This window comes from Mus musculus, chromosome X (genome assembly GCF_000001635.26).
Source record: "Mus musculus strain C57BL/6J chromosome X, GRCm38.p6 C57BL/6J".
Taxonomy (NCBI): domain Eukaryota; kingdom Metazoa; phylum Chordata; class Mammalia; order Rodentia; family Muridae; genus Mus; species Mus musculus.
The window spans coordinates 22,419,067-22,439,801 of record NC_000086.7 but is presented as its reverse complement, the minus strand read 5'-3'; the positions used below and the strand labels follow the sequence as shown (position 1 = coordinate 22,439,801).

The 20,735-nt window shown below is 38.2% G+C and overlaps 1 non-coding gene and 1 pseudogene across 1 annotated transcript; one reads left to right on the top strand and one right to left on the bottom strand.

Annotated features, from left to right (window-relative positions):
* On the top strand, positions 349-1,022 carry Gm14562 (predicted gene 14562; annotated as a pseudogene).
* On the bottom strand, positions 5,286-5,388 carry Gm25812. The gene has a single exon (XR_003953249.1). It is a non-coding gene; the product is annotated as a U6 spliceosomal RNA (small nuclear RNA).
* Between the last annotated feature and the right edge of the window lie 15,347 nt (positions 5,389-20,735).

Sequence of the window (20,735 nt, the reverse complement as noted above, 5' to 3'; positions counted from 1 at the left end):
CTGCTGCTGCTGTTGTTGTTGTTGATGATATTGATGTTGTTCTTTTGTTTTCACGCTACATCCTTGCAGGAGTAGCATTCAATGTTAGCATTGTTAGGTGAATTATACTGGTCCTCATTCATGACAGCTATGTGCTATGCATTATCAAAGGCCAGGGTATATGTATATGTATATGCATATGCATATATGTATATGTATATATATCACTTATGAGCATTACTATATTAACAAGCTTTGTTGATATCTCAATGGCAGTAAAATTTCAGTATAGATGTGAATATACTGAAAATGTGTTTATAGGAATGGAGATATAAGATAGAGACTGAGGGAAAGGAAGATAAGAAAGGGAGACTTTCTTGTACTTTGCCCCATCTACTGCAAGAATAAAGACCATTCTCAGCAATCAGACTGTCGACATTCCAGAAAATGTTGACATCAATCTGAAGGGGCACACAGTTATTGTGAAGCTACCGAGGGGAACTCTGTGGAGGGACTTCAATCACAGCAATGTAGAGCTGAGACTTCTTGGAAATCGAAAGGTTAAGGATTTGGCCACTGTCAGAACCATCTGCGGTCAGGTTCAGAACATGTTCAAGGGTGTTACACTGGGCTTCCATTACAAGATGCGGTCTGTGTATGCTCCCTTCCCCATCAATATTGTTATTCAGGAGAATGTGTCTTTGGTTGAAATCTGAAATTTCTTGGGTGAGAAATAAATTCACAGGGTTCAGATGAGGACAGGTGTTGCTTGTTCTGTCTCTCAAGCCCAGAAGGATGAATTAATCCTTGAAGGAAATGATATTGAACTTGTTTCAAATTCAGTGGCTCTTATTCAGCAACTTACAACAGTTAAAAACGAGGATATCAGAAAGTTTTTGAATGGCATCTATGTGTCTTAGAAGGGAACCTTGCACCAGGCTGATGAGTGCTGCCTCAGTTTCCTAGCTCCAAAAACAAGATCCTGATCACAAGTACAATTTGGGTTCTTTGAGGAAAATAAAGGACTTATATATTGAAAAAAATTAAAAAGGAGCCATTCTTGTGTATCTCCCATTCTCTACTATTCTGTTTCTTGGATTGTATTGAATATTTAATTAAATTAGCTTTTATTTTTAGTGTGGTATTTAATAAAAGAGTTGTCTTATTAGCAAGGTTGTAAATTTTCAACCCATACAAGAACTCTTATCTAATATTCTAAACATCACAGAACAGGTTGGTAAAGTTATCTTTATAATTACGCTTTTCCATAAAATCAACAAAAACACTAGAAAGTAATCTGAGTTCCAGAATGTCCACAAGTAAATAACCATATGCAGAAAGTTTATGAAGACAAGCAAATCTTGGGCAAGAAAATCATGTTTTATGAAGAGTTGCTTACCCTTTGACTCAGTTCCTTCTTTACAGCTGCTTTACAATAACCTTAAAACCCAGAAACCTCAGAAATATCATTGATATGAGAATCAGCATGCTTTCAATCATCGAGCTCTTCCAAAGTCCAAAAAAAAAGTATCCCTATTATCACCATGCTGAAAATACTTGCCTTGCCTTTCATCATCTTGAAGAACAATCAATTATTTTTTTTAAGAGAAAATACTTCACTTCATTTTTTATTAGATATTTTCTTTTAATACATTTCAAATTTCAAATGCTATCTTGAAAGTTCCCTCTACCCTCCCCATACCCCGCTTCCCTACCCACCCACTCCTGCAAGAAGGCTCTGGCACTCCTCTGTACTGGGGCATATAAAGTTTGCAAGACCAAGGGGCCTCTCTTCCCAATGATGGCCGAACAGGCCATCTTCTGCTACATTTGCAGCTAGAGACACGAGCTCTGGAGTTACAGGTTTGTTCATATTGTTGTTCCACCTATAGGGTTGCAGACCCCTTCAGCTCCTGAGTGCTTTCTCTAGCTTCTCCACCGGGGGCCCTGCATTCCATCTTATAGATGACTGTGAGCATCCACTTCTGTACCAGGCACTGGCATAGCCTCATAAGAGACAGCTATAACAGGCTCCCTTCATCAAAATCTTGCATATGCAATAGTGCTGGGTTTGGTGGCTGATTATGGGATGGATCCCCGGGTGGGTTAATCTCTGGATATTTCATCCTTTCCTCTTAGCTCCAAACTTTGTCTCTGTAACTCCTTTCATGGGTACTTTGTTCCCTATTCAAAGGAGGAACCAAATATCCACCCGCTAGTCTTCCCTCTTCTTGATTTTCTTGTGTTTTGTAAATTGTATCTTGGGTATTCTATGTTTCTGGGCTAATATCCACTTATCAGTGAGTGCATATCTAATGAATTTTTTTGTGATTGGGTTACTCCACTAAGGATGATATACTCCAGATATAACCATTTGTCCAAGAATTTCACAGATTCATTGTTTTTAATAGCTGAGTAGTATGCCATTGTGTAAATGTACCACATTTTCTGTATCCATTCTTCTGTCCATGGACATCTGGGTTCTTTCCAGCTACTGGCTATTATAAATAAGGCTGCTGTGAACATAGTGGAGCATGTGTTCTTATTACCAGTTGGAACATCTTCTGGGTATATGCCAATTTTCTGAGTATTATGTCCAATTTTCTGAGAAACCTCCAGACTGGCTTCCAGAGTGGTTGTAAAAGCTTGCAATCCCACCAGCAATGGAGGAGTGTTCCTCTTTCTCCACATCCTTGCCAGCATCTGCTGTCACCTGAATTTTTGATCTTAGCCATTCTGACTGGTATGAGGTGGAATCTCAAGTTTGTTTTGATTTGCATTTCCCTTATGATTAAGGATGTTGAACATTTTTTTCAGGTGCTTCTCAGCCATTCAATATTCCTAAGTTGAGAATTCTTTGTTTAGCTCTGTACCCCATTTTTTAATGGGGTTATTTGAATTTCTTGAGTCCAGCGTCTTGGGATCTTTGTATATATTTGATATTAGTCCCCTATCAGATTTAGGATTGGTAAAAATCCTTTCCCAACCTGTTGGTGGCCTTTTTGTCTTATTGACAGTGTCTTTTGCCTTACAGAAGCTTTGCAATTTTATGAGGTCCCATTTGTTGATTCTTGATCTTACAGTACAAGCCATTGCTGTTCTGTTTAATATTTTTTTCTCCTGTGCCCATATCTTTGCAGCTTTCCCCCACTTTCTCCTGGAATAATTTCAGTGTCTCTGGTTTTATGTGGAGGTGTTTGATCCACTTAGACTTGATCTTAGTACAAGGAGATAGGAATGGATCAATTTGCATTCTTCTACATGATAACAACCAGTTGTGCCAGCACCATTTGTTGAAAATGCTGTCTTTTTCCACTGGATGGTTTTAGCTCCCTTGTCAAAGATCAAGTGACCATAGGTGTGTGGATTCATTTCTGGGTCTTCAATTCTATTCCATTGATCTACCTGTCTGTCACTGTACCAATACCATGCAGTTTTTATCACAATTGCTCTGTAGTACAGCTCAATGTCAGGCATGGTGATTTCACCAGAGGTTCTTTTATTGTTGAGAATAGTTTTTGCTATCCTAGATATTTTATTTTATTTTTTTATTTTTTAACTTTTAAAATTTATTTTGTTTATTCATTTTACATCCTGTATACTGCCCCCTCTCAGCCACTCCCCCCCACATTCCTTCCCCCATCCAGACTCTGTTATCCTTTGAGCAGGTAGGTTCCTCCTGGGTAATCCCTCCACATTGGTATATCATGTCTGAGAGGCTAGTTGCTTCACACTGAGGCCTGACAAGGCATCCCCGCTAGTATATAGTAGAACATATTCCACATGCAGGCAACAGCTTTTGGAATAGCCCCTGTTCCAGTTGTTTGGGACCCACATGAAGGCCAAGCTGCATACACATCTGTTACATATGAATGGGAAGACCTAGGTCCACCTGTGTATATTTTGGTTGGTGGTTAAGAGTCTGAGAGCCCCATTATCTCGTCTACAAGAAATACAGGCAGGGGGGAAGGAGCAGAAACTGAGGGAGTTGCCAACCAATAAGTGGCCCAACTTGAAACCCATCCCATGGGCAAGCACCAATTCCTTACATTATTGTGACTCTATTATGCTTGCAGACAGTAGTCCTCTGAGAGGCTACAACCAGAAGTTGACTAGACAGATACAGACTCCCACAGCTCAACAGTGGAGGAAGCCTGGTGACTCTTATGGAAGAATAGTAGAAAAGATTGCAGTTCCCAAAGGGATATGAACTCCACAGGGTGGAATCACCATGCCTGACCTAAAGCTTTACTACAGGGCAATTGTGATAAAAACTACATGGTACTGGTATACTGACAGACAAGTCTCAATGGAATAGAATTGAAGACCCAGAAATGAACCCACACACCTATGGTCACTTGATCTTCGACAAGGGAGATAAAACCATCCAGTGGAAGAAAGACAGCATTTTCAACAAATGGTGCTGGCACAACTGGCAGTTATCGTGTAGAAGAATGCGAATTGATCCATTCCTATCTCCTTGTACTAAGGTCAAATCTAAGTGGATCAAGGAACTCCACATAAAACCAGAGACACTGAAACTTATAGAGGAGAAAGTGGGGAAAAGCCTCAAAGATATGGGCACAGGGGAAAAATTCCTCAATAGATCAGCAATGGATTGTGCTGTAAGATTGAGAATTGACAAATGGGACCTCATGAAGCTGCAAAGCTTCTGTAAGGCCAAAGACACCGTCAATAAGACAAAAAGGCCACCAACAGATTGGGAAAGGATATTTACCTATCCTAAATCAGATAGGGGACTAATATCCAATATATATAAAGAACTCAAGAAGGTGGACCCTAGATATTTTATTATTCCAGATGAATTTGCAAATTGCCCTTTCTATCTCAGTGAAGAATTAAGTTGGAATTTTGATGGGGATTATGTTGAATCTGTAGGTTGCTTTTGGCAGGATAGCCATTTTTACTATATTAATCCTGCCAATCCATGAGCATGGGAGACCTTCCCATCTTCTGAGATCTTCTTCAATTCCTTTCTTCAGAGACTTGAAGTTCTTATTATACAGATCTTTCACTTCCTTATTTAGAGTCACACCAAGGTATTTAATATTATTTGTGACTATTTTGAAGGGTGTTGTTTCCCTAATTTCTTTCTCAGTACATTTATCCTTTGTGTAGAGAAAACGCATTGATTTGTTTGAGTTAATTTTATATCCAGCTACTGCACTGAAGCTGTTTATCAGGTTTAGGAGTTCTCTGGTGGAATTTTTGGCATCACTTATATATACTATCTGCAAAAAGTGATATTTTGACTTCTTCCTTTCCAATTTTTATTCCCTTGATCTAAAAATATGGAATGCTTAACAAATTTGTGTGTCATCCTTGCACAGGGGCCATGCTAATCTTCTCTGTATCATTCCAATTTTATTATATGTGCTGCCGAAGCATGGCATAATTATTACAGGTAACTCTGAATAGGCTGCAGAAAAATCTGGCCCCTTGTGTAGTTGCCAAAAAGATGATACTGAAAAATTTTAACCTTACATTTGTATGAGATGGCAGTACTAACTGACAAATAAGCAACTGAGAAGAAATTTGAGAGAATTGTTTGGGAAATAAGGTATTTTCCCATATTAAAAATATATACAAAAATTACAAATAATTATTTTTTTATGTTTTTAAATGTTCAGTATACATGTATATGGGCATCATGTAAATGTCTAGCATCCAATGATGCCACAAGACTGTATCAGATCCTCTAAATCTGATGTAACAGTTATGAACCACAATGCAGTGCTGGGTGGTCTCAATAGTAACAAGTGCAGCTGGGTCTGCCTTTAATCCCAGGATTCATGGGGCATAGGGAGTTGGGTCTCTGAGTCTGGGGCTAGCCTGGTCTGCAAAGGGAGTTCTAGGACAGTCAGTGCTACACAGTGAAACCCTGGCTTGAAAAACAAAAACAAAACAAAAAGAGTAACACATGCTCTTAAGCAGTGAACCATCTATCCCACTCTTCAGCTCCTCAAATTTTTATTTCATATCTATTTATTTACTGTTTATTTACTTAGTTATTTATGTATGTGTTGGCACGTGGTAGATGACCCCCAATCCAATAGTCTATGGGTCACAAATTGGACTTGATAAGACTTTACAAAAATAATGAGACATAATTGGGTGGGTAATAAAGGAGGTGGATCTTGGAAGGATTGTAGTTGGGTTGAAGATGACCAAAATATGTCATCTGAAATTCTTAAATTAATAAAAAGGTTCTTAAAACTCACAAACAAAATAAATGATAGTGTTGGATTAAAAGTTATAGAGTTTTAAACTCACCTATTCAAAAATCTAAAGCTTACATCAATTTCTCAAAAGTGCTTTTTACCTAATAGAACTAGGACCCCCAAATGATGTTTATTATTTACAGTTATAGCTAATAAATATGATATTTGTTTTTGTTTTCACAGATGATTTAGAAGTATTTATAGTCCATAATTAATTTAATCTATAGAGACCACACAAAACTATTAATGAGTATTTATAAAGAAAAATATGTCATATCCTTAGTAGCTTTGTACATTTATAGTAATTCCTTCCTAACTGCCCAGCTACCATATGACTGCTGAGACTAAGACACCGCAGGGCCTTTATAGTTTCATATATATATATATATATATATATATATATATATATATATATATATATATTCTGGTAGACAGTGATAAAATAAATTACTGAGAGCAGGCAGAAAACCAAATGTCCAATGGAAGAAAATTTGAGTGGATACAGAAAATGTGGTTTATTTACACAATGGAATACTACTCAGCTATTGAGAACCAGGACATACTGAGTTTTGCAAGCAAATGGATGGAACTGGAAAATATCCTGAGTGAGGTAACTGAGACCCAAAAGACAAGTATGGAATGTACGCACTAATTAGTACAGAATACCCAAGATACAGTCAACAGAGCTCAAAAAGATCAACAAGATAAAGGGCCCAAGTGAGGATGCCTCTGTTCCACTTGGGAGGGAGAAGAAAGCAATCACAAAGGGGGATGGAGGGACCTGCGGGGGAAGTGGACAAGGAGTGGAGAGGGAGAGGGGAACCTGATCTGGTATTGGGTGAGGGAAAAGGACTGAAGCCCCGAGGGCCAGCAGAAAGAATGGGAACAATTTCAGAAGGTAGGAGATTGGGGGGTAGGGGGGAACGCTCCAGTATGCATCAGAGACCTGGGAGGTGAGAGACTTTCAGGACTCAAAGGGAGAGACCTTAGATGAAATGCCTGACAGTAGGGAGAGAGAACTTATAGAGCCCAACTCCAGCAGGAAGACAGGACATCAAATGAGGGAGGGGTTTGCCATCCCACAGTTACATCTCTGACCCATAATTGTTCCTGTCTGAAAGAATTACAGGGATGGAAATGAAGAGGAGCCTGAGGAAAAGAAGGTCCATAGACAGGCTCAAAGTGGGATTCAGCTCAAGAGGAGGCCCCAAGGCCTGACAATATAACTGAGGTGATAGAGGAAGCATTCACAAGAAGAGCTGATATGAAGCCCCCAACACATGTACAGCAGAGGACTGCCAGGTCTGTATTCATTCAGAGATGATGCACCTAACCCTCAGGAAACTGGAGGCCTCGGGGAGTATAGCAGTCAGGTCCACATGGAGACGGGGATTGGGAGGAGGTATGGGATATGGAACAGTCTGAGGGTGGACAGGGAGGGGGAAATAAAAACTGGAGTATAAATAAATAAATAAATAAATAAATGAACTGAAATGAAAAAAAAATGCTTTGCCTAAGAAGTCCAAGTCAAGGAGTGAACATGGAATAAAATGACTTCACCTGTTTCCTGGTTTACCCTTTCACTAGAGAACTTTTTAAAGATCATTCTATGTATTCATTTAATATTTATTTTCTCTCTCTCTCTCTCTCTCTCTCTCTCTCTCTCTCTCTCTCTCTCTCTCTCTCTGTGTGTGTGTGTGTGTGTGTGTGTATGTGTGTGTGTGTGTGTGTGTATGAGAGAGAGAGAGAGAGAGAGAGCACATGTGCCAAGTGCACTAATGAAGGTTAGAGAAAGAAAATGTGGATGTCTTCTCCATCCACCTCTGGGTTTCAGGAATCAACTTCAGATAATAAGACTTATTACTAAGTGTCTTTACCGGCTGAAAAATTCTGTAGGCACCTAGAGAATTTTTTATTTAAGCAGAACAAATTCACATAACATAAAGAATCATTCTAAAGTGGAGTACAATTCAAAAGTACATAGTGCACACTCTAAGGCTTGATAAAATGTATTACCCCAATAGAAAACTTTGGTTATTAAGCATTTATATCCCATTACATTTTCCATGTAAACTCTGGAAATCTCCAATCCATTTGCTGTCTTTATCGAGCTCCATGTCCTAAGTGTTTCATATACATTAATCCACGTACTATTTCATATTTCAATATGTATTTCAGTACAAGATTCATGTATTATTTCATTATACATAATAACATTAAACCATGTAACTTGTGACCATGTCTATTTGGCTTCTTTAAGTTAGTATTATGTATTTGATACTCATCCACATTTTTCTTTTTCTTTCTACCAAATTCCATACTCTGTGAGTGTTGGGCATTGAATCTGTATTCTCTAGAAGAGCATCAGATATTCTTAACTGCTGAGTCATCCTAGCTTTTTTCTCTTTTTTATTAGATATTTTTCATTTACATTTCAAATGTTATCCCCTTTCCTAGTTTCCTCTCTGAAAATCCCCTATACCCTCCTCCTCCCCCTGTTCCCCAACCCACCCACTCCCACTTCCTGGCCCTGGTATTCCCCTATACTGGGGCATATAATCTTTGCAAGAAGATTATAATGTTAAGATTATAATCTTAGACAAGTATGGGCCTCTCCTCCCATTGATGGCTGACTAGGCCATCCTTTGCTATGTATGCAGCTAGAGCCATGAGCTCTGGGGGTACTGGTTTGTTCATATTGTTGTTCCTCCTATAGGGTTTCAGACCCCTTCATCTCCTTGGGTACTTTCTCTAGCTCCTTCATTTCATCCTAGCTTTTTAATACATATTATTATTAGTACATCCTAGCTTTAAATAGTTCATATTCTAGCCAGAATGTAGAAACAATCCAGATGTCCCTCAATGGAAGAATGGATACTGAATATGTGGTTCATTTACACAATGGTTCTTCTTTATTAACAATTCATGAAATTCTTAGGTAAGTGGATGGAACTAGAAAATATCATCCTGAGTGAGGTAACCCAATAACCAAAGAACACACCTGGTATACACTCACTCATAAGTGGATATTAGTCCAAAAGCTCAGAATACCAATGATACAACTCACAGGTCATAGGAAGATTAACAAGAAGGAAAACCAGAGTTTGGATGCTTCACACTTTTAGAAAGGGGAACAAAATAATCATAGGAGGCTAGAGGAGCGGGGGCGGGGGATCTGGGTGGGAGAAGGGAGGGTAGAAAAAAGTGGGGCAGGACCAGATATGAGAAGGGACAGTAGAGAAGTCCAGAGGGCCAGGAGAATGAATAGAAATAAGTAGCAGTGTGGAAACCATTAGAAAGTAGCAGACACGAGGGATGTCAGAGGCTCCCAGGAATCAGTGGGGATGACATTCGCTGAAATACCCAACAGCAAAGAGATAGAACCTGAAGACACCTCCTCTAGTAGATAGACATGAGCCCCAGTAGAGGAATTAGGATACCCACCCATCTAAAAATTTTTAACTGGGAATTGTCCCTGTCTAAAAGGAAATGCAGGGACAAAAATGGAGCAGAGGCTGAAGGAAGGAAAGGTCATCCAGAGACTGTCTCACCTAGGGATCCATCCTATCTGCAGACACCAAATCCAGACACTCTTGCTGATGCCAAGATATGCTTGCAGACAGGAACCTGGCTTGCTGTCCTCTGCGAGGCCCTGCCAGCACATGACTAAGACAGATGCAGATACAGCCAACCATTGGACTGAGTCTGGAGATCCCAAAGGAGTTAAGGGAAGGACTGAATAAGCTGAAGGGGTTTGCAACCCCATAGGATGAACAACAGTATCAACTAATTTGACTTCTCAGATCTCCCAGGGACTAAACAACCAACCAAAGAGCATACATGGCAGGGGTGGGGGAGAATCCATGGCTCTAGCTACATATGTAGGAGAGGACTGCCTCATCTGGCATCAGTGGGAGGGAAGGCACTTGGTCCTGTTGAGGCTTGATGCCCCAGAGAAAGGGCATGCTAGACAGGTGAAGTGGAGTTGGTGGGTAGGTGGGAGAGCACCCTCTTAGGGGCAAAGGAGGGGTGATGGTGTTGGGGGTTTATGGAGGGGATAATGGGAAGGGGGATAACGTTTGAAATGTAAACAAATAAAATGATAAATAAAAGGGGAAACAATACATATTGAAGCAATATTTTATACATATCTCTTTGCCTAGGTCATTTGTTCATAATATATGATAGTGATGGTAACTAGAAATAGAGGTACAATGATAAACTTAGCCATAAAATACTTTTTATTTGGTATAAATTTCCCTAAGAATCACACCATTACCTTTAAGTAGCACATACACTTCTCTTAATCAGACAGACCGGCCTTTGAATAAGTTTCACTCCTACAGGCACAAGCTTACTGTGGTTGGTTTTACTGCCTTTGAAAGAATTCTTATAGTGTCTTAAATCAGGGACGGCTGTTTCTACTAAAATCTTTATATGTTATGCTATGTCATTGATCAGAGTATCTTCAAGTCATTCTCACATTGCAGGTTTTCCAGTGTGATAAACATTCAAACTTTTCACACATTCTAACTTGGAACTATTTAGATGGTCTAGTTATGTATACGATCTGTATTATTTATTCAAACTAAATCCTATTTGCACAACTGTTCCAATTTTGTATATAGGAAAAAAAGTTTCTCAACTTCTGGGACTCTGCTTCTATTTGAAGTGGAGATTATAGTGTCGTTCACAGGACAGAACTTTTATACTTAGCCTATAGAGAACTCATAAAGGGCTCTCCTTGGAGCTTCCGGTAGGTGATAACAATTACATTTTTATTTAGCCCTTAATTTATTCAGCATTTGTCATTCAATATTTTTAATTTTGAGAGAATGCCAAAGGTTGTTCTCCCAGCTCTTGAGTTGACCATGGTCTAAAGAGAAAAATTCTTTATAAACAGTGCATGAGTCAAAGAAAAGGATGAAGAGCTGTCATCCTGGCAGTGTGAAGAGGAAACACTTTTGACATTTCCCATAACTGTGAGATGCAAGAATGTCTAGACAGTCCATTTAGGAAATGGGAAATCGTACGTCTTGGGTCAGCTTTGCATTGTGTGCCTTGTTGGCTGTGCTGTGTAAAGAAGTGAGATAAGAAGCAAACAAGGTAGGAAATAATAACCTAGCCATAATATGAGGAACATCAGCAGGTATGACCTCAATAATTCAAACTAAAAGGAAAGATGTGAAATAAATACTCTTAAAAATAGAATAATCAGGATTTATTTGGGGACAGTTGGAACATATCCCTACAATTCCTTCAAGATGAACAGTAAATATACAGAGAGGATTTATTTTTAGCTTATCAGTTTGGGAGAATTATTTTCACTAGCTAGAATTTGATAAGCCCTTTCAAAAGCACTCAGCTTTAATGTGTTAGGGACCAATTAATTAAAATTAGATATTCTCAGCCCTATCTATATCTATGGTTGCATTCATATTTTCTCCAAGTGGCTTTTGGTTCAATTCCACAGCAGAACTGTTCTTGGAGACTTGTTTCTGAACTACAGATGCCCTTTGACTACTTGTGTTACTTACTGGATTTATAAGAAGTTTCTTGGCTGTTTGGGTAAAATTTTTGAAGTTCCTAAGAGGTAAATTTTATGACTAAAATGAGTTTCCAACTTGTTTTTGAGTAACATGGTATTTAAGTTGCCAAGGGCTAAGATTCTTTATTAGAAGTGGTCCTGGAAATCTCTTAAGATTCTTGGAACCAATCCTAGATTTTGTGATCCACACAGTGTAAGTAATGTATGAAAAGCACACCTAGGATATTCAATGAATATGATTAAGAAATAGTCCCTTAGGCTTGCAGATGTCTTACCTTAGTTGTGATTCTAGAGAAGTTTTTTTTACAAGGCTGAGTAGTCCAGTGGTGTGTGTGAGTGGGTGCACACACACATGTGTGTACATTTGAGAGTATCTGTGTGTTTGAGAGAGAACGTGTGTGTGTGCATGTGTATACATTTGAGTGTGTGTGTGTGTGTGAGAGAGAGAGAGGGGGGGAAGGGAGAGGGAGAGGGAGAGGGAGAGGGAGAGGGAGAGGGAGAGGGAGAGGGAGAGGGAGAGGGAGAGGGAGAGGGAGAGGGAGAGAGAGAGAGAGAGAGAGAGAGAATGGGTGTGTGCATGTGTGCAACAAATACCAAGAGGTTTGTTAATCTCTTGAAATGAGCCCTTGCTTTAGGATGCTCTTAGAAGCATTAGGGTATTATAATTGTGCAGGATTCAAACATTATGCAAAACAAGGTGAACACAATTGAAGAGCCTGGGTACAATACTGTCTTCAGAAAATGATAAGGTCATTGCCCTCTTGAATGCTCACCAGCTGTGATTATATGCACAAGATCTTTATCAAATGAGTCACTTTCCATTCTGTCATGGATGTTGCAGGAGTCCATTAGGCCGCACCATTTCCTGGGTAGGTACAGATTGCTAGTTAATGGTTGCTGGAGGAGACATTGCCTTTAGAGGTAACCCTTCAACCATACTTCTGTGAGCAATCTTAATTCATCTAGTTGGAGCAACAAAAAGAAACAGGTAGAGACTAGTTTGAAAGCGACAGGAGAAAAGTGAGAGTGGGGGGAGAGTCACAAGACAGGCTAATGATCAGAATGCATGCTGGAATATATAATGAACAATTAAGATAAGCTTATAAATATTTAACAACCAGATATTTAAAATTTTTCAAATGTCAAAGACAGAATTGTTGTTTGACTTTTCATCTGTGTTTTCATCACCATAAAATTATATAATATATAGATATGTATATATACACACACATATATAAATATATAATAAATCATCATTATGTATATGTATGTACATACACATTTACACACACACACACACATATATAGTCAAAAGTTTCATGCAATACTATGTGTGGGGGTCAGAGTATTTACATTTGCTACATGAAATGAAATTCAGTAAGTATGAATGTTTTTCTTCTAACTTTCCTGATGACAGAATTAGAAACTGTTATCAAAAGAGATATAAGAGAGTCATTTGGTAACCTTGGAAGGTACTTTGGAGATACCATTTTAAAAACAAATTCCATATGGTTTTTGTACTCAATCTGGAGGAGGTGCAAGCTTTCCCCACCATTTTGGAAAGGTGTATGACATATCTTTTCAGTGCTGACAGCACTCTGGCTGCAACCTACTTCTTTTGGTGACACCTGACAGGGAAGCCCACACTAGACAAACATCTGGGAATTAGTTCTCAAATGTAAGACAAATTGTGATTTGTTTTCCTCTCAGAATTTCTTGATATAACCTGTTACTAAGCACCATCCCATGATGACTAATATATGTCTAGAACGGATAACTACATCTCTTTACTTCAAGAGATTGAATGTTGCATCAGAATTCTAAGTAATTTTGGAATACACTGAACGGTACAGGTAGCTCTATAATATATTGAGCACCTTCGATTATTCTCAAGCTGATGTAGTATCTATGATTGGGTCCATTCTATTTTCCTCATATAGCAACAAGTACTTATCTGTCTTTTAATTCATGAGGTAGAAACATTGATGACAAACTGAAGCTTCAAATACCTTTGCTAGTTTCATTCATTAAAGGACCCTTGATGCAGTTTGGAATGCATTATAGAAAACATCTCTTGTTCTGACACTTTTCAGAAATTTGTCACTGAATCATGCAAACTGACCATACAAACTTTCCTGTGTTGACAAAGCATTATGAAAAACTGGATTGAATAGAGCAAATTTTCTATATTTTGGTTAGAAAAATTAAATTGGAGTGCTAGATAGTGGCACATGCCTGAGATTCTGGTACTTAGGAGGGGGAGGTAGGAGAACTGGTATTTGAAGGCTAGCCTTGGCTATGTATTGAAGAACAGTTTGGGGTGTTCAAGATTCTATCACAGAAAATGAAAAACATACAATAAATGTAATTTTAAAACATCTTTTCATTCCTGAAAAACAATTGTATAATCTCATATGTATGTAAGGATACTGACCAAAGTTTTGATGCTCCTTTTTCTGTATATGACAGACACATGACCTCTTCCTTACAGTTTTGAAAGTATCCTGCTATATGGTTGGGCATAAGTAGTGAAATTAGTGAGGAGGCAGCTTCCTCAATGAGTACATGAGGTTTTCTTTCTTGTTTTTTTTTTTTTTTTTTTTTTTTTTTTGTAGTGTTCTGATGCTGAAGATCAAAATTCTTGCCCAGAATTTTACTTTTCAAGCAAAGTGCTAGCAGTTCTTTTGTATTTTCCATATTTTGTCAAACCACCCACAGCTTCAATTATGTCTTATTGTTAACTGTGGCACTGTTCTCTGTCATTTTTCAAAGCAGAGCAATTTCTCAGAGATTCTGTATAAAGGATATTGTAAGTCTAAAATCTCATAACAGGTAAATTAATCTCAACTTATTTATTGTATAAGAAGTATCAGAACCAGAAAATTTTCTTTATAAAACATCATTTTGATGAGCTTGGAGAGAAATATAAAATGCCATAGTGCAAAAGAATTAAATGTACAGAGCAAAGAAAAAGTTGTTTTTCAAGTATGAATATTGTTACATAGTACTTATTCTCCTTCAATTTTGCATACTGATGGTGAATACATTTCCAGATAATACAGAATATGCATATAATGAATATGAATAGTGTGGTATGGAATATCAAAACAACATGTAATTGTTGTCATTCTCTACATACGGTTACAAAGGTGATTTTCAGAGACCAACAATCTTATCTGCATTCTTTGCAGATTCTTAAAATTAAGCATAAGGGGAAAATGTCATGGCCTATTCAAAGAAACAAGAGAAAATAAGCCTATTAGAAAGAGCTTTGGAGACCTTTTCAAGTAGTAGATCAATAACATTAAGTTTTGATGGAAATTGGAATTTTTAAATAGCATTAAACCTTGGAGACTGACATGTGAGCCTTGTAGCAAACATGATAATTAGAATATGCAGCTGTGATGTAAACTTGACTGCATTATATTCCTGGTACTGTGGGGGTATGTGTGTGTATGTGTATTTAAAAAGAAAAACAACGAATCTTGATCTTACAGGTTTCAAGAGAAGTTTGCCGATGATGGGCAAAATAAAAGTCTTTACAAGTAAGGATTACTTATCTTGGCCCAGATCACTGCTTAGTCTTGAACATATGTGAGCAAAAGCTAGGGGAACTACATGCTTGTTTAAGTTCATAGTATCTAGGAGCTCAGTGAAGAGCAATGGCGTTCTTGTAAGTACTATGGAATGAACTGCATTGCTATATTCCCATGAAGACACCCCAATAAATAGCCAGAGCTGGGATCCTTGGAAGAAAATTTGATTTCTATAAGGTCATGGATATGAAATTATCACAATAGGAAGCAGTGCTGTTTTGAGAAGAAAGCAGAAACAGGGAACTTCCTTCCCTTATTAGAGGAGAGAGAGAGAGAGAGAGAGAGGGAGAGAGAGAGAGAGAGAGAGAGAGATCTTTCTGGGAAGCTAGCCATCCTGTGGTACTTGGCTACAGCAGCACCAAGATTAGATGGACACATCTAACCATTTAGATTGGATAAGGAAGCAGATTTTGCCTCTGGCCCACTTTTGTACACTATTTTAGGTTTATAGTTATATAAAGTAGAGTTTTTGATAACATTTTTTTTCTTCACAAAATTTATTTGAATTGGAGAGTATATAAGCATTAGAAAGAATTAGCTTGGTGTTTTCGTGGGATACTAGGTATCACAATGTGGATTGCATGTTTAGGTCCTCATCTCATGGACTGGTTTGGTCTCTTTCTTCCAGTTGTCTGTAAGGTTCCAGACTCTCAGTTTGCACACTGTAGGCTTTTTCATCACCCCATACTTTATTGTCTGTCTCAACATCACAAAACCTTTTGTGGCTGAAGCACCTTTGACATTCACTCCCTCTGTTGCTTCATGACAGTTCTTTGCCATGTGTTGGAAGTACTCTTGTTTGGTCCCCATGAAAAACATTTTTGTTTTTATATAAGAGATAGTTAGGCCAGCAAAGACTTACAGTTCCTAAATCTTCCTTTTCCAGAGATTAGTAAATCTGTGTAAAACCTCCCTTTTACACATATTAGTAAATCACATCAAATTGTGAGGTTGAGATCCCTTCAGTGGGATGAGATGAGAAAATTTCCACTTATGTTAGGGATAAAACATGAGAGCCATGTTGACTCTGATGTGTTGCTATCCTATTTGAGGTTCTAGAACAACGTTTTTGTAAGAACAACTGCCACTTCAAGATACTTTTGCTCTGTGTATGTTCCTTTATGTGACACTGAGCTTCTGTTTAGCATATGTTTAAGTTGAGAACATAAGGCTTAGCATATGCTTTAAGAACATTTCTTGACTTACTCATAGTCTCTACCTTCTGTAGCAAAAACAACAACAAAAAAAAAAGAAAAAGAAAAAAACAAAAAGCAAAAAACAAAAAACCAACCAAACAAAAACCCACCCAATATAGTCATAAGTTGAATATAGCTTCTGAAAGCTCCCTCCATGGCTATCATCCCCTGATAGCTCATATTATTTAATGTATTTCTCATGATGAGAGGGATCTTGGCTCCATTTATAATGTGTATCTCCTGAAGGGCAAATATGACAGCTAAACTGAGTGTGAATTTAAGAGAATGGAAAGAAATTGAAGTGAAACTAAAACAAAAGCTAGCTTTGGATACATGTTCCTTTAACACAGTATTAAATGTGTGATCTCTCGTTGGTTATACAACAACTATGGAAAAGAAGCTTATTAAGTCAGAGCATTGGTTCTTGGTTGATTAATGTGGAAGTCTCCAACCCATTGTTGGCAATGCCATACCTGGACAGGTAGCCCTGGGGTGCATAATAAAGCAGACTGAACAAACTGGGAGGAACAAGCTACAAGTAATGTTCTTCTGTGGTTTCTAGTTCACTTCCAGCCTTGGCTTACTCCAAAGATGGACTCTAACCTGTGTGCCAAATGAACTCTTTGGTCACTAAATTGCATTTTGTCATGGTGTTTATCACAGCAGTAGAAAGATACCCCTACATCAGTCATTCCACTGATGCGCAGGTCCACGTGTCTGGTGAGTCTGCTCATTATTTTTTTTTTTTTAGTAAGTTGATTTATTTCATGAAATCACTTCAATAATAGAAAATTAGGTAATACATGTGGAAAGTCCCTTGACCTTTGCAGGCATTTCATTTCTCCCTTTTTTGTATTCTGTGATTTTTCTCTTTAATAATTTATTACTTAATGTTAATGAGTTCCACAATGTGTTACATGAAGATGATACATAGTAGATAAATATTTTTGAGACATCATGTATTCATTTGTTAGATATAACTTTGCCATAGTAAAATACATTCATTATGAGTGAAGTATACAACAGAAATTTATTGTCTCCTGAGGCTACAAATCCCAGATATAAAACATATTTGGTTATTTCTGAGGGTTGTAAGGGGGGTCTGCTCATTATTGAAACTCACACAAGTAACATCTCAATAAGACTATTGGTCTCCTTTTCCATGGTGGTCATGCCCCAAATCCCAGCACACAGGAAGCAGAAACAGGAGACTCTCTGACTCAGAGGCCAGAATATAGAAATATCTTCTTTCTGTAACTATGAAAGCCAGCATGAAGAGATGTATTAGGGTTCTCTAGAGAAACACAACTGAGAGAATACACACACATATTCATATGGATATATATATATATACATATATATATATATATATATATATATATATATATATATATATATACATACACACACACACACACACACACACACACACACACACACACACACACACATATGGGAATTTCTTGAAGGTTGTGGTTCAGGTAGTCCAACAAAGAATCCAGTAGTTATTTAGTCCCTGGGCCTGGATATTTCAGCTGGTCTTCAGTATTGGAACTGAAAAGTAGGCTCTAATGTCTGTGAAGGAATGAATTTGTCAGCAAGAGTAAGGTCAAGCAGTCAGAGAAAAGTCATCCTTCTTCTATAAAGGTGTTACTAGAAGGTGTGGCCCAAGTTTAAGGTAGATCTTTCCATCTCAGAAGATCTGCATTTAGGATGGGTCTTTTAACTTCAAATGATTCAGTCAAGAATAATACCACAGGTGTATCCATCAATTTTGGTTTTGGTTATTGTCAAAAATATTTATGTTGACCCAAGAATAGCCATCACAGGCTCTCTATTATGTCTATTATGTCTCTGATTGTCTAGGAACTTACTTTGTAGACTAGGCTGGCCTTAGATGCTACATCCACTCCAGTGAAGTCTGCTTGACAGGCAGAGAAGCCTGGAAGCACTCACGAGGCAAAGAGTTTCAAGGAAACTCAACCTCCTGGAACCTTGGAATTCTCATAACCCTTTTACTCATACCCTATCACCGCATTAGTCTGGTGTATGGATCCGCATGCTTTCTTTCAGTATTGTTTTATTATAAGTGGCTTTTAAGATTGAATTCTGACATATGTAAGCCTCCACCAGTGTTCCAACGTCCTAGAAAATTCTTGAAGCCAACGAGCTTGGAATTCAGTTGGAATTCAGTAAGAATGTTACCTAGTCAGTAACATTGCACACACTAGCAAGATTTTGCTGAAAAGACCCTGATATAGCTGTCTCTTGTGAGGCTATACCGGGGCTTAGCAAACACAGAAGTGGATGCCCACAGTCAGTTATTGGATGGATCACAGGGCCCCCAATAGAGGAGCTAGAGAAAGTACCCAAAGAGCTAAAGGGGTCTGCAACCCTATAGATGGAACAAAAATATGAACTAACCAGTACCACCCGGAGCTCGTGTCTCTAGCCGTATATGTAGCAGAAGATGGCCTAGTCAGCCATCATTGGAAAGAGAGGCCCATTGGTCTTGCAAACTTTATATGCCCCAGTACAGGGGAACGCCAGGGCCAAGAAGTGGGAGTGGGTGGGTAGGGGAGTGGGGGGGGGTATGGGAGACTTTGGGGATAGCATTGGAAATGTAAATGATGAAAATACCTAATTAAAATAAAATAAAATAAAATAAATTTTAAAAACATTCAAATTTACTTCTAGTAGAGATGGTGAAACTAATTATGCATTACAAACAATGGAGCTAGAATAGCTCAGGGATAGTCTGCAGAGTGATTAATTAGGACAGTTGCTAGTCTCACCCAAACAAGGGAATACACAATGGCCTAGCTAATAGGTGGGTTTACCAAGTAAGAGTTAGAGAATCCCACTGAGACAGGAATCTTCACTACAGCCAGGTATTGTAGGCTACATTGCATATTAGAAGCAAGTTGGTGAATTCTGACAAATGGAGATTCCCCACAGATACTTTAAAGAACAGCCAAGTTCTTCACTCATGCAAGAATTTACCAAGGCCTAGGAAATAGGGGGGTTGTGCTATTGCATTATTCTTGAGAAGTTCTGCTAGAGCAGAACCCCCTGGTGCTAGCTTTCACAAGGCTCAAAGGAGTAGCACAAATTGTGACTAGGGTGTGAAATCCTTACATGTCATTAGCTGACCCTAAGCAGAGCTGTTCTATCTTTACTGTTAATATTACCTGGTTCCTGCAAGTTCCTTTAAAGTCATTCCTCTGTTTTGTTTTTGATAACTTCAATGTACTTTGCCTACTGTGACATCCTACCCCTTTGTTTTCTGTATTATATAAGACTGGTGTTCACTTTGTGACAATACACTCAGATTCTACACACTCTCTCCTGTCACTTCTGTTCGTCACTTGCCGATTCCTTCACCCACTTGCCACCAGAGACCTGTTACACGCAGATAGGAGACCCTAAAAAGGGGGATAGTCTGTGGCACTTAGACTCACAGAGCTCCACCTGCCTCTGCCTCCTGAATGCTGGGACTAAAGGTATGCACCATCATGTCTAGAGTCTCTTTTTAAACTAGATTACTAAATGACATAATTCAGAAGACTGTTGTGTGCATGTGCATGTGTGCATGTGTGTGTATATTTCTTAAGGAGTAAGCCTCATGAATAGTCTATGCAAGGAAAAACCTACTTGTCTGAAATCTGTATGAGCAGCCAAACAGGAATAGAAGCATTGTTCCTTCTATTCATATTTTAATTAATCTACATTTCTTCTTATTAGTCACACAACAATAGCACATAACATTATTTTATGCAATGTTCATATTCAATATGGTATTATAAATAATCTAGATGTTAATATACACTGGAGGATATGCATAGGTCATATACAAATGATCTAATGATATTTCCTACAAGAGCATTGGCAGGAGTTCTACAAACAACCTCTCATGAACTTTGAGGGACAATCTTACAACACTTCTTTCACCAACCAGGAACACATTGATAGTGCTGATTTGCTGGTACATCCTATGTAGCCCAAGAGAACAGCTTAAAAAATAAAAATAAAAATAAATAAAACTGGAAGTCTCAGTTTGCATATATGGCCAAATGTCTATAACCACGTGCAAATCTAAGCTATCTTGACCTCTCTGTATGATAACTAATTATACGTGAACCATCCATTAAGTTTTACATACTTGTCAGCACTA